The 14,586-nt window shown below is 39.4% G+C and overlaps 1 long non-coding RNA gene across 1 annotated transcript; it reads left to right on the forward strand.

Moving 5' to 3' along the window:
• The first annotated feature begins 288 nt into the window (after window positions 1-288).
• Window positions 289-2,050, forward strand: LOC115837091. The gene is made up of 2 exons (XR_004032130.1): window positions 289-627; window positions 1,082-2,050. It is a non-coding gene; the product is annotated as an uncharacterized LOC115837091 (long non-coding RNA).
• Window positions 2,051-14,586: the final 12,536 nt, after the last annotated feature.

Below are 14,586 nucleotides of genomic sequence, written 5' to 3' on the forward strand. Positions count from 1 at the left end.
AATTTGTTTAACTCCAACAGCAAGACCTTCCATTTGCGTGAAATAATCATGTCCGTTAATTGTAAACAGGAGCATCTTCGAATGCTGAGCTAGAGGCGGAGCAACTGGTAAACCAGATGTCCCAAATTTCTAGATTTGAACATTGTAATTGTTCTAGACTTCTGTGTGGATATTGGTAAAATGACGTGGTTAGCGATCTCACAGATTTTGTGAGATATGTCCAAAGTTCCCAAGTTAATTTATTACTAAAGTTAGAATTTCATTTACTGTGAGATTGGAATGCCAGCCAGCTACTGAACCATATGTGTACCTAGGGGCCATTTTGAGACAATTTGCTGAATATTAAAAGTACAACCGATAATGTTTCTCTCCACATCCACAATAGCGCTTAGAGGAAGCATCTGGGATTGAGCCATCTCACATCTGTCTAATCACATTCATTCAAATGTGATGGACCCAACTGGCCTACGGACATGGCTGCATATCACCATGGGTGGAAATTAAATCAGAATTGGGCTCAGGAGAGAGATGAAGTGAAAATGCACATAGATAATTGGCTCAGATAACATTCTGTTTCTAGAAGTCACAAAGAGTGGAAATTGGAATATGTAAATTAAAGAAAAACAGGTAAGAATTCACATGAACCCCAACCACACACCCTGTGTGTGTTCTCATTCTCATTCTCTCTACTGTGCCTGTGAGCAGTTGGAGTTTGAGTTTTTCAGTCAGTAAGGTTTGCTGTTTATTCAAGGGCTGCTGCTAAAAAAAAATCAAGTCTAGTCAAGAATATAGAAAAGTGAAATTATGCATATTTTCCTGGGGAATATAATAGATGTTCTCATAGTCTTACAATGTAAAAAAAATGAAGGTAAGACTCTAGCTCCCTTTCTTCTGTCTTTCTGGCCTCATTTTAGGCTAATATTTTCTTTTGCAACCATATACCAGATTATTACATATGGAAGCTGTGAAACTGAAAGTTCTGTAAAACCTTAAAGCCAGAGAACTTATGACTTCTCCATATAGGAAGAGAAATGGGAGAATATTAGGCTGTTTTTAATATTAGGCATCTGGTATTTTTCAGTCCTTAAGATCAAGTCCACAATAGAAGAAGAGCATTCATCTGGTACAAGTTGATGATTGCGTAAGCCCAAGGAGTGATGTCAACACTGAGGTTCACCTGAGAACATGGACACAGCTGATGAGGGTTTAGGAGATGCTCATGTGAGGTCTTCATATGTTCCCTGGATCCCAGCTCTGCCTTCCCACCAGAGAGGATGTAATTCAGCCGAGATGTCCCAGAGTCAGCTCTCTGCTCATATCTGTTCTGCACTGAAGCCAATCATCTGAGAAACCCAAGAAGTGTTTAATGTAGTTAGGAAAGTGAAGGATGGAGACCATAAATTCCTTTTCATGTAGCAGAGTATATATGTGATACTCATTCTGTGGTATTTGGGGCATAAGTGAGTTGATGAAGGAATGTGAGGGCACTCCAAATCTTGACTTTTATCTCTATAAAAATGGCATAGGGACGAAACACACTTGGTTGTTATGACTGTACTCTTTTCAGATTTACTACTTGCCTTTCTACTGATTTTTCTGTGCCACAGGTCTTGACTCCTGTAGGCTAAATTTCTCAGCCCCTTCTGCTCACTGATATATGGGAAGGTTTGGCCAAAGGTGGGTGACTTGTGGGGAGAAGGATGAGGGAATTCAGGGGATTGCTGAGCCCATTCTCTACTTTAGACAGTGCTGCTGGCACTGGCTCTGTCTTCTCTGTTTCCATCTCCCATCAGACAATTCTTCCTTCTATGGGCCTAGCCCTACCTAGACACTTTCCGGTTGGATTCTAGTTCTGGGGATGCTCCCTTCTCCAGGGATCTGAGCCCTTCCCATTGTCTTCAGCTCCTGGGCTCAGCCAGAACCATCTTTTCCTATTGTCCCTATGGTGCTAGGGCTTTCAGTGGTTATTAACGTCTATGTTGTATCATGTTGCCTGAATTTCAGCTCTCTGTAACCAGTTCCCCAAATAAAATTCCCCCCATTTACCTACCTTCTGTGAGTCTGTTTGCCTGACATGACTGTATTAAGTATACCCGGTGCATTAGTGAGCTTCGGATGATATCACAATGTGCCATAGACTGGGTGGCATAAAAAACAAACGAATGTATTTCTCATTGTTCTGGAGCTGGGAAGTCCAAGATAAAGGTGCTAGCCGATTCTATTTCTGATAAGGGCTCTTCTCCTGGCTTGTGGATGGCCACCTTGTCACTGTATTCACAGATAGTGAAGAGAGATAGAGAGCAAGCTTTCTGCTGTTGCTTCTTATAAGGGCACTAATCTCCTCATCATGGCCCAAACCTCTTGACCTCATCCAAACCTAATTGCCTCCCAAAGGTCCCATCTCCAGATACCATCATGTTGCAGCATAGGATGGTCCACAAACACATGTGGGACTTAGTACCATCACTTGACTGAGCATGAGCTCGAGAGCTCCTGAGGGCTGTATGTCATCACCACCTCCCCAGACAGTGGTCCCCAGACTCCAGTGATTTAGGTAATCCCACCATATTTTTTTATCATGCCACTCAAGAGTTTATTCATAACTGTGAACTTCCTATCCTGTTGTTAATGTTTTATTCCTTAAGTGAACTCAATCTTTTTTCTTAAAAATAATTTCCATTTCAATTTTTAGATGTTTTTGAAGTAGAAGAACACAGACAAGTTGCATAGCTTACATTTTACAAATTCCACATACCCAGAACAAGAAACAGAATACTACCATGCACCCCCTCCCAGTCACCAATTCCCCTCCAAGAGTAACAGCTACACTGATTCTTTACTTACAATCAAATAGAAGAATGAGGAAATGCTATGAAGGGGTTCCTCATCAAAGAGGCTGTCCAAATAACTACTAATCACATGATACGTTCTCAACCTTCACAAGGAAATTCAATACAATATCTCTATATACTCACCACAATGACTAACATGAAAAAGACAAATATGCAAAATGCTGGCAACCAAAGTTTCCTTATACTGCTGTACGCTTACCTGTAGTTGGTACATCACTTTAGTAAACTCTTTGGAAATATCTATCAATGCTTGCACATATGCATATCCTGTGACCCAGCAACTCCACTCCAAGGTACACATACAACCTAGAAGTACATGCAATTTACGATCTAGCATGCCCACAGTAGCTCTACATGTAAGGAAAAAAAAGCAGCATGAACAATAGAGTAAATACAATGTAATATATTTACATAATGGAAAAATACATAATAATGAGATTTAAAGATATCCAACTATACATAATAATTGCAGTATATCATAAATATAATATTCAATGCAAAAAGCAGTCTTGAGAATATATGCTTTTGACTGCATATAAATAAATATATTTAAAAGGAAATTTTCTACTGCTACCAGAAATGGAAAATCAGAATCACTTAAAAAGCAAACCTCCCTCCAAATTATTAAATCCCCCCAAATAATATTAAATCCTACTTATATTTGGCTGCCTACCAAATTTCCTGACCTAAGACCTCTTTGTTAAAAAGATTTTCTAGCATAAGAGAGGTTTAATGAATATACTAGCATTAAAATGAGTCTTTTTTCTTATAGTCACATGAGGTATTGAAAGAGAACTGGAAATGAAATTGCCTAATGAGTCATCAGACAACAACTAGAAATCTTGAACTGTGACAGCCACCAAAACTATGAATAGCTCACATCCCTCCAGTGGTGTGAGCCTGACATTTGATAGAATAAAGTGGGTATGGATGGCTAAGATTCATCATTATTAGTTCCGAACATAATAGTGATGTGGGTTCAAGGCTCTCTGGTTAATGAATTCATTCCGTTTGAAAAGGCAAATGAGACTTCTTCAAGTAGCAAAGAACAGGCAGTGGCTCCATGCTGTGTGCCTCTTCTCTCACTCCCCCTTCTGTTACTCGCTCATTCTGAAAAAAGCCAACTGCCATGTTGCGAGCTGCCCTACAGAGTGGTTCATGGGACTCGAACCCGAAGGATGCCTCCAGGCTCCAGTCAGTGAGGAACTAAGCTCCTCAGTCCAACAGCCCATGAAAAATTGAATGCCCTGAAGCTACTGAATGCATTGGGAACTGTGTCTCCCCCAGTAGAGCTTTCAGATAAACCTGGATCCACAGCCACACCCGCCTGACTGAACCTCATGAGGGCGCTATAGCCCGAAGCACACAAGTAAGTCACCTGCATCTGACTACTGACCTACAGAAACTGTGAGAAATGAATGCTTCTGTTTGAAACTGCTAAAACAAACGAAAACCCAACAAACCAACACAGCAAAAAATATTGCCTGAATAACTTTAATGCAAGCAGCATGTATTTTATGTTACCTGTGAGGTTTCTTTTTCTTTTTTCTTTCTTTCCTTCTTTTTTTGAGAAGAAGTCTCTCTGTCTCCAGGCTGGAGTGCAGCCGTGTGATCTCAGCTCACTGCAATCTCCACTTCGAATTATTCTCCTGCCTCAGCCTCCCGAGTAGCTAAGACTACAGGTGTCCACCACCACGCACAGCTAATTTTTTGTATTTTTAGTAGAGACGGGATTTCACCAATTGGCCAGGGTAATCTTGATCTCCTGACCTAATGATCCACCTGCCTTGGCCTCCCAAAGTGCTGGGATTACAGGGGTGAGCCACCATGGCTGGCCTTCATTTTTAATTTATATATTTTTGTTTCCTAAGATGAGATCTCTCTGTAAAAAGAAAAATGATATCCAGGAACTTCCAAGATGGTAGCTTGCCCGTGGTTGAGAAGATAGTCTTACAGGCTTCAAGATCAATGTGCAGTCAAGGTGTGTCTCCAGAGTTATATCTTTTGTCTCTTTATGTACTGCTTTAACTTGGCAGTTTATCACTGAAAAACAAAAATGTGCTTTTCAATTACTCTTATTTCCTTTAAAAAGTAAAGTCAATGCTGTTGGTTGGAATCCCATTTTTTTTTTTCTTTCATTGCCCAACGTATTTCTTCTTTTTCCTTTTTACCTTTCCCTATGGTTGAATTCTGAGAGTAATTTCTGGACAGTTTGGAAAATTGAATTGTAAGGTTGGTTTTTTTAAGAAAAAAAGAAAGAAATCCGTATTCTACATTCCCCTAATAGAAGTGTCCCACAACCGCTTCTTACGATTTATTGATGAGTTCAGGGTAAGTATTCCTCGGGAGTGTCCTTTTATTTGTTATATTAAGAGTTGATAAGACAGTGAGGAATTTAATAATTTTCAGCTTAAGTACTGGAGCTAAGAAAGAAGTAACAATTTTTAAATATAAAAATACAGTTAGGCACATATTTTCTTTTTTTCCTAGCATGATAATTGCATGCACTTCAGATATTAAATATCAACTGGTAGATGAATGGGCTTGACTCTACTAATTACAAAATAAGACATTCCATGGCCCATGGTCCAATCATGGTCAGTGGCTTGGAAAAAATGAGAGCTAAATTATAAATAAAGATGATAATAGCAAGACCTCCATGGAGAAGTCTCTAAACGGGTACCATCCATGGCTTCCTGTGATACAGCAGCAGATTCTGTGCCCCAACCTCTACCCTTCTTCCCTGAACCCCCATCTCCTCCTGCCCATGGAATGGGGTATCATCCTCCATGGGTGGGAGGAGATGCGGGTTGAGGGAAGAAGCCTGAGGGTGGGGCACAGAAGTTGATTCTCCCTACAGGACTCGCTGGGGTAATCATAAAATTTTATTCTTGTTCTCTTCCTCCTGTTTACACATCTCATCAATTTCTATTACTTGTTTGCAATAGAAAGGCCAATATCATATCAGGGATTCAGTTTCAACATATTAATTTTGGGTAGACACAAATATTCAGTCCACAACAGATACCGTTTTAGGGGAAACTTTTCTAGTTAGGTTACATAAACTCAATGTCCCCCACCAAAATTCCTATCCCCCATCTTGCTTAATATTTATATTTGTGTTCATACCATGGAAATATGTTACTTTATTGACTTTTCATGACCTTCTCTGTCTTCTTGAATATAGCTCTAAAATATGAGCTTCATGAACGCTCAGGAAGTTAGGGTTTTTCATTTGCTGCATGAAGTCAGGGTTTTTCATTTGCTTTGCTCCCAGCTACAGCTGCATGTCTTGAACAGTGCCTCCCACAGAGAAGGGACTCAAACATTTAGTGGATGAATTTTACACAACACTGGGATTCAATCACTGCAGCTCACTGTCAACCTTAGAAGCTGACCCCTCTCCAGACTTTGCCCAAGTGGCATGTTTTTGGTGTGATGCGCTTTGTGGGAATCACTTGGTCCTCCCGAGACATCCTTCCTCTCTCACAACAAAAGACCTTGGACATATCAGTCACCATTTGGCAACCTGATGCCACATCCAGCAACCTGAAAACTGACCATTTTACAACCAAGTATTAATATTCCTGTCCACTTTATGGAGCTGTTAGAGGAAAATGCCTTCAGCAGCAAGATTTCTCAACCTTTGGAGCTCTAGAGTCACAGTTATTCAAGTGACAAGTTCATGACATTTTGCTTGGATGATATTACATTGATTTCTAGGAAGCAAGATGGTAATGATAAGACCTTCGTGAAATAAACATTCTGAACATTGGAGGCAAAAGAGAAGATTGCATAGGTATAAAAAGGTTGGCATTCATGGGCCGTTAGAAAGGGCTGTTAAATAAAAACTTTGGCTTCTGCCCAGATGGAGAGTGGAAAGGGCATCGTCAGGGTGAACACTGAAGATGAGGATGTGAAGAGGTCAATCTGATCTTGAGAACCTCGAGGAGTGAAAAGGGTGGAACACAACCCCCAGCTCTCATTTCACTTGGCTCCATAATCAGCAATAGATCCTCTCATGAGGACTTGGAGTCCCTGAGCAAACCTTCTCATAGGTTGGGTGAAGGAAGTGAAGTGATCAATTACATGGAAAATCAGACATACCTGATAGTGAAGCATTGTTTTACTGTCAAGCATGATCTAAGATCCCACTGAGGTCTTAGATCAATCATTAGCAGCTAATCAATCATTCTCTGCTTCTGGCCTAAACGATATACAGCTACTTATTCTTTCTTTGAGTTTTTCATTTCCACACTGTGCCTCAGTTTCCTCATTCATAGGATGTGACAATACCTATTTCACAAGTTGTGAATATATCAATAAAATCCTTAGAATAGGGTCTGGGACACAGTATGTGCTTAATGAGTCTATACTAGTACTATTGTATCATCTATTATTTAAGTGCTATTTTCTTTTCTCTTTTTTATTCTGATTTTTCACATCCATTCCAATATCTAGTGTTTTCTGACTTCTTAATAATGGCCATTTTGGCTGGGGCAAGGTAGTATCTCATTTTGGTTTTAATTTGCATTTCTCTGATGATTAGTGATGTTCATGTTCGTTGGCCATTTGTATAACCTCTTTTGAGAATTGTCTATTCATGTCATTTGCCCACTTCTTCATGGGATTATTTATTTTCTTCTTGCTTTTTTTTTTTAGTTCCTTGTAGATTTTGGATATTAGCCCTTTTTCAGATATATAATTTGCCAATATTGTCTCACATTCTATAGGTTGTTTGCTCTGGTGATTATTTATTTGCTGTGCAGAATTTTTATAGTTTAGGTCACATTTATTTATTGTTTATTTTGTTGCATTTGCTTTTGGGGTCTTAGTTACAAATTTATTGCCTAGGCCAATATCCAGAAGAGTTTCTTCCTAGGTTTTATTCTAGAATTTCTATGGTTTCAAGTCTTAGATTTAAGTCTTTAATCCATCTAGAGTTGATTTTCCTATATAGCGAGAGATATGGCTCTAGTTTCATTCGTCTACATATGGCTATCCAATTCTCCCAGCAGCATTTATTGAATAGGGTGTCCTTTCCCCAATTTATGCTTTTGTATGCCTTGTCAAAGATCAGTTAGTTGTAAGTATTTGGCCTTCTTGGGGGGTTGTCTATTCTGCTCCATTGGTCTGTGTATCTACTTTTATATAAGGTTCTTCTTTTACTTGAAAGAGATTTCAGAGGAAAGTGGATTTTTTCCCATGTCTCTTATCCAAAATAGATGAAGAAAAGCTAGACTGAGAGGGCCAATTGTTTCCACAAAAGAAGTAGAACTTATAATTCTTTATGAAAATAAAGAGTATCCCTGAATCTTTTGTATGCCAATAACAGTGTTTCTTTAGAACGACCAGAATGTTCCACTCAGTTATATTCTTTGCCAGGTTCTTGTAAGCACTTGAACTGGAGATGCTTGGTCCACAGCTTCTGTGTCTAGAGACCAAGGAACCCCAGAAAGCTTCCAGTCCAGCCAGATTCCAGAGCTTTCCAGCTTCACCTGAACACAGGGTTCGTGAAACAGACATTGGGACGGGCACACATGTAGGTTGAGGTCAATGTTGGAGGTTTTCTTATTCTTTCTGCTCGTCTAAGCTTAGATGAACCACATAAATGTTTATTTGGGGATAACATGTTTTTAAGTAAGTTATTGGGATCTCATTTGGCAGATTAAGTTAAAAATGGTAGTGGATCACCTTCCCTAGGGTTTGGCAAAATTGGAGTTTATTCTATCTCTACTTTGCAGAATGTCCAGTGTCTGGGAACATGAGGAATTGTATTATTTGGGACGGATGATTGCATTTTATAGAATGTATCGATGGGTATGAAATAGGAAAATAAGAGTTGCAGAAAGATTAAACCTGTCTTGAGCTAATGAGAATCTTCTGTTTATTCCTTTCTTTGGCAATGTGCTGTTCCTCAATAGACAAGATTTGTTTAAAAAGATACAGATAAAAGTAAAAGGAGGAAACATCAAACAAGGCTGCCATGACTTTGGGAGCAATTGTAAGATCCACGGCCATCTTTGTTTTAAAGGCTGTATTTAATCTGCCACAGGGTTCCACATACTGCTCCTGATTAACATGTTTGTGTTTCTACCTTGCAATTTGCTTTATAATGTCCTGTTCTTTTATCTTTCCACATTTGTATGTGCAGCGTCTCCTACATGCCAAGCATGATACTAGATGCTGAGAACACAGTGGTGAATTCAGCATGGTCCCCATCCTTACAGAGAAGCACAGACCATCAGGGCTCAAAGAAAATGCAATGATTAATACTCTAATATCATCTCCTGTGAGACAAGCAATTTTCTGAGTATTTTGTATATGGTAACTTGTTTAATCCTCAAAATAATTCTACAATAGGTACTGATATGATCTGCCCTTCATAGATGAGAAAAGGAAGTCACAGAAGGGATTAGTAACTCACCCAAAATCCTTCAGCTGGTAAGGCTTAGGAAGTGATCAGTGGTATGAAGACCAAAGCAGTGTGGGGCGATAGGGAACTGAGGATAAGAAGAGTTTTCTCACACAGAATGGACTTTAAGTCAATGATATTGGAAGGTAGATCTATAAAAAAATGAGAGAAAAATAAGCAAATCTGGCAATAGACTATTTGAGGCCATTACAGGAAGAGAAAGAGGCTAGAGGAGAGGAGGGTGGTGGACAGGAAAGGAGTGGCAGGGGGTGAGGCAGGAAGTGTGGCAGGTGCAGGTCAGTACGGTCCTAAACGCCCCCTTAGAATTTTGGTCTGAGTGTGAGAAAAGGCAATGGAGGTTTCTGAGCAGTGAGAAGGTGTGAGGCGATTCTCGCTTCCCAGGCCTCTCTGGCTACTTTGGGAAGCAGCTGCATAGAGAAAGAGGAGCAGGAGGAGGCTGTACTGTCCCCAGGATGGAGGTGAGGACAGGGCACCAGGGCAGTGTTAGAGAAGGTGAGGAGTTGTGGCTGGGTTCCGGGTGTGTTTCCAATGTGGGGAAGCAAAAAATATTTGGCGAGGAACATTCCTGCCAGGATTATGCAAAGAAGAATGCCCCTTAGGAATCTATGAAGCACATTTCACTTATTTATGTTAGCTACCTGGCTAGTCATGTCCCCAGATTCTGCGCTGCACAATTGGATGACAGATGGAGCCATTTATTGGGAGGAGAATGTTTGTAGGAGGAAATAAATTTGGGGAAGGGAAAACTAAGTGCATGAAAACTGCCTAAGTGGTAGAGGCAAAGTTCAATTTTAACTTGATTCATTTTCAGAAGGACCAGGGAAATCTAAACAGCAGAACCTTTGTACAAAAAAAAAAAAAGGATAATAATATCAATACTAGTTCACCCCTACATAGTGCTTAAATGTGCCAGGCGTATGTAGAAAGACTTCACATGCATTAGCTCCCTTCATTCTCACAGCTGACACCATCGTCCCCATTTAACAGATGGCAGAGGTGAGGCACTGGCTGAATGTGCTGTTTGAAATTAGGCACAGGGAGAAGGTGGAGGCATGATGTGCCCCAGGCAATGTGGGAAGACAATGTATTATTATTATTATTATTACTTATATGCCAACCTGTCAATTTTTCTCAAAGGCTTATTGACTTAAATTAGTTTAAACATCCAAAATGTTCATTTCTTGGCTAAACAAATCTTCTCATGTTAGACATGCCAAGGTATAGTTGATCTCAGATTATAGTGATTGATGAGGAATTCTGCATGAATCATCATTTTGAATTAATCCTACTTAATTGAATTTACAACACAATGTAGGTTGCTAACTCATTTGACGTGAGCACAAGTAAGGTACTTTCCATTTTTCCTAGGAAGAAAGTACCCTGCTATCTAAAAATTTAAAAATCTGTGTAAGTTTTAACTATATAATATTACCCAAATATACATATATTTGGAAATTCTGAAGTCCCCCTGATTTCTCAATTTTGTCTTTAAACTTAATTGTTTTATCTCCAGAAACTCCAGAAGCTGACTCAGAGGTAACCACTGCTTTAGAACTTATTTAAAGGCAAAAGCTGATGAATTCAAACTCTTTTAAAATCCTCCCTTAGGCAAAGTTCTGAACTCTCATGACTCATTTTACTGACTTTTCCTTCAAACTTTAATTCAAATTTGGTGATATAGAGGAAGTGTTGTTGTTTATTTTTTCAGCCACCTTTCCACTGAGAGTTTGTGATCACTATTATGTAGGACAAGGTCTTGATTCTCGTTTTCTCCTGAAGAAAGGAGTCTGATACTTTTAAAAGAATCCATCGTTTGAATTGCATTCTCCACTGTCTCCAGTAGGAGGATGTATTTATATTAATTCCACAGGAATGATTCAGGGGTTTGTCCTAGCCCTGGCCTTAGTTAAATGATCAAAGGTAGAAACTCTAAGGAAAGCTGCTATTTCACTATTTAACATTTTATTATCCATGTGTCCAAATCTCCAAGGCATTATGGTAGATAATTTTGAACCATTTTTTTCCCCATAAACAATAGGTTTTTTTTTCCCTCATGCCTGTCTCTCTGGTCTATGGACTATGGAATATATAGAAATTTCTTTGAAATAATGGCATCTTGAGGACAATATTGGGAGGGAAGGTAGACCATGAGAAGAAGAAATGACATTACAAGATATCCCGAAGTCACTAAAATGTACTTGCTGGAATCAGGGAAGTATTTTAGGTATCTTTACTTTGTACCTAATCCTGGGCCCGTTATAGGTTCTTAAAACAAAGGAAGAATGAAGAAAATCTTCCTTTAAATACTTCTTGACTTTTTTCCCTAGAGACTCATACAAACAGAGCTGCCTGTGCCAATGCTACTCTGGGATTTAAATGTACAAAGATATTTTAAAATATTTTCATGTTCAAAGAAAATAATGTCTGAGCTAGAAAAAAAGATTATGTCAGGCACTATCTTGGGTGCTCTACATATTTTATGCATTGAATCAACCCAATGGTCTTTAATTTTACCATTTTACAGATGATGACACTAAGGTTTAGAGAAGGTGAGTGAGTTACCCTGGGTCACATTAGTGGTGAGGTCAGGGTTTATACCCAAACCTTCTAAATCTAGAATTAGAGACCTTACTCATGAGGCTGTCTTAAACCTGGCAATCTCACTAAATCAGTTCAGAATGTTGCCACTTCCCTATCCACCCAGGCACAAAAGATCAGAGAGTAGAAGATTAGAGGCAAGCAGAGGTCATTGTTTTCTCAATTGTGAAGGGTCAGCCTTGAAAACATCATTAACAATTACACATGTGACATTTAAAAAAATATTTTCAACCTCTTAAGGATATTATCTTTGGTTCCTAAAATGCAGTTAGAAATTAGTATCTGGATGGCCTCAAAGAGAACAATTGAAGTAGAAATTTCATCCACAGGAAAGATCAATAATGAAGACATAACAGCAAGCTTTCCTGGGGCCTGGAGGAAAGAAACACTCTGAGTTCACTTTTCTAGTATTCATGGGAAGAATGTATTTGAGATCATACATATTTATATCAAGTAACGTATTAGAGTAAATGTCAGTTTTTCACTCTCTCTTTCTTTTTAACTTAACATGCAGAAAACTAAATGACCCATAAAGGAAAAGAAATGATTTTTTTCTACCATGAAAGTTTTAAAATATGCAAACATCTTAAAACCTAATAGAGCAGGTTATAAAGTGAGTTTGGTGCATTTTCTTAACAGAGATTTTACAAGGTTTTGTAAGGGTTTGAGTTGATGTAGAGTGTTCAACATTTTATTCCATTGCATTTAGAAACTTATTCATTGGGCGACTCATACTTCATAGCACTGTCATCTTCATAAATATTTGCTGTGTTGGGGTAAAGACTGAACACTAATAGATTTCTAAACCTATAAAGTCTGTAATTGAGGGACAATCAGGATGATTCTTCCAAAGCTGTATTAGTCTATTCTCACACTGCTAATAAAGGCATACCTGAAAGTAAGTAACTTATAAAGGAAAGAGGTTTAATTGACTGACAGTTTAATATCACTGGGGAAGCCTCAGGAAACTTACAATCATGGTGAAAGGGGAAGCAAACATGTCCTTCTTCCCATGGCGGCCAGAGAGAGAAGTGCCAAGCAAAAGGAGAAAATCCCGTTATAAAACCATCAGATCTTGCGAGAACTCACTCACTACCAGGAGAACAGCATGAAGGGAACTGCCCCCATGATTCAGTTATCTTCGACTGGGTCCCTCCCATGACATATGGGGATTATGGGAACTACTGTTCAAGATGAAATCTGAGTCAAACTATGTCAAAAGCTACCTGTAATTTTTATGATTAAAACTTTAATTCAAAGTTGAGGGCATAGCGCTTAGCTAAGGGACATTTAATCATTATTTGTGTCTGCCATTTATTAGTTTACATTAATGCTAGCTGCAGACACAGATACACCCTTTAATCTCTGTGGCTTAACCCAGACAGAGTCCAGTTAGCGGCAGGAATATGGGGAATTCTGCTCCACACAGTCACTGAGGTTCCAGGTTCCTTTCATTTTAGGCTCTGCTACCCCCTAGGGTCCTGCTTCCCCCTAGGGTCTTAACTGTCCTTGGCTGAGTTCTGTATATCTCACCAGGTGGTGGGGAGACAAACCAGGAAGAGGATTATGTGGGAAGATTTTATGAACTATGTCTAAAAGTAACACACAAGACTTCTGCCACATTCATTAGACAGATCCTAGGTACATGAATTTGTCAAACTACAAAGGATATTGGAACATGCAGTAGAGCTGTGTGCCCAGAAGAAAGTGGCACTGGGTTTTTGCAGCCAGGTATCAGTATATTCCAGTTTCCAGCTGTATATTTTGGTAGTATCTGCTGCTGTGAATTGACATTCCTAACACAACATGCAGAAAAAAGATGTTCCCAGTTTCTCTGACACCAGGGTATGAACACATGAACTTGCTTCTACCGTTCAGACACCTCAACATGAGGCATGACTGAGCAGCAGAGAGAAAAAGCACAGAGCATCTGTTTTGCAGTTATAGATGTCTGAAGTAACATATTTGTGGAGTCATGGGTAGTGCTGGGTGCTTCCCTTTTATGTCAGAGACATTGAGAGTCTGTTAGCAAGCAGGTCTTAGGAAGGGGCTCTGGAGTGGGCGGTGTTCCTAGAAGCTCAGACTAAAATCAGTCTCTCCATTGACTCCAACAATGCTGTGAGCCTCTTCATATCCCTTAATACTCTGAACCACAAAAATTTGAGACAGGTCTCAGTTAATTTAGGAAGTTTATTTTGCCAAGTTTGAGGATGCGAGCCCATGACACAGCCTCAGGAAGTCCTGACGACATGTGCCCAAGGTGGTCAGGGCAAAGCCTACTTTTACACATTTTAGGGAGACACGAGACATTGATCAATATATGTAAGAAGAACATTGGTTTGGTCTGGAAAGGCGGGAAGACTCAAAGCAAAGGCAGGAAGACAGGAAGCTGGGGGGGGCTTCGAGGTCACAGATAGGTGAGAGAGAAATGAACCTTTGCATTCTTTTGAGTTTCTGATCAGCCTTTCCAAGGAGGCAGACATGCATGTATGTCAGTGAGCAGAGGGGTGACTTTGAATAGGAGGCATATTTGCCCTGAGCAGTTCTCAACTTGATGGGGTCCAAGATATTTTCCTTTCACAATACATTCTTGCTGCTTCAACAAAAGTGAATCTTGTTTTCTGCAACTAAGAATGTTGTTTTTATTTAATTCATCTCACTTATGAGGGAAAAAAAGCAAAAAGACACATGTACTTCAGT

This window comes from Nomascus leucogenys, chromosome 10 (assembly GCF_006542625.1).
Source record: "Nomascus leucogenys isolate Asia chromosome 10, Asia_NLE_v1, whole genome shotgun sequence".
NCBI classification, from domain to species: Eukaryota; Metazoa; Chordata; class Mammalia; order Primates; family Hylobatidae; genus Nomascus; species Nomascus leucogenys.